General features: G+C 36.8%; 1 protein-coding gene across 1 annotated transcript in view; it reads right to left on the bottom strand.

Annotated features, from left to right (window-relative positions):
* LOC104402112 (solute carrier family 2, facilitated glucose transporter member 9-like) overlaps positions 1-223 on the bottom strand; it is a gene marked incomplete at its 3' end in the record, with an annotated part of 53,476 nt that overhangs the window by 17,718 nt on the left and 35,535 nt on the right. The window lies entirely within an intron of this gene.

Here is a 223-nt window from a genome sequence, read left to right as displayed (position 1 = left end):
CAATTTAAGAAACAACAACAAAAATCAAACACCCTGTAAACCCTCTTAAAATCACTTACAGGAACTTCTGCTGACTTCTGTAAGTACGGAACTGAGTTAATCTAAGCAGAAATATCTAATGAAAAGACCAAGTTTACCTAACATGAACAAACATGGGGCATATCAGGCCAGATCTTAACTTATGAGAAACAAAGAATGTGGGTATCAGAAGCAGAAGCTGCAC

The sequence above is a fragment of the Nestor notabilis genome, unplaced genomic scaffold (genome assembly GCF_000696875.1).
Source record: "Nestor notabilis isolate BGI_N333 unplaced genomic scaffold, ASM69687v1 scaffold13012, whole genome shotgun sequence".
Taxonomy (NCBI): Eukaryota; Metazoa; Chordata; class Aves; order Psittaciformes; family Psittacidae; genus Nestor; species Nestor notabilis.
Note: the sequence above shows the minus strand (reverse complement) of the source record. Positions and strands in the feature narration are given on the sequence as shown.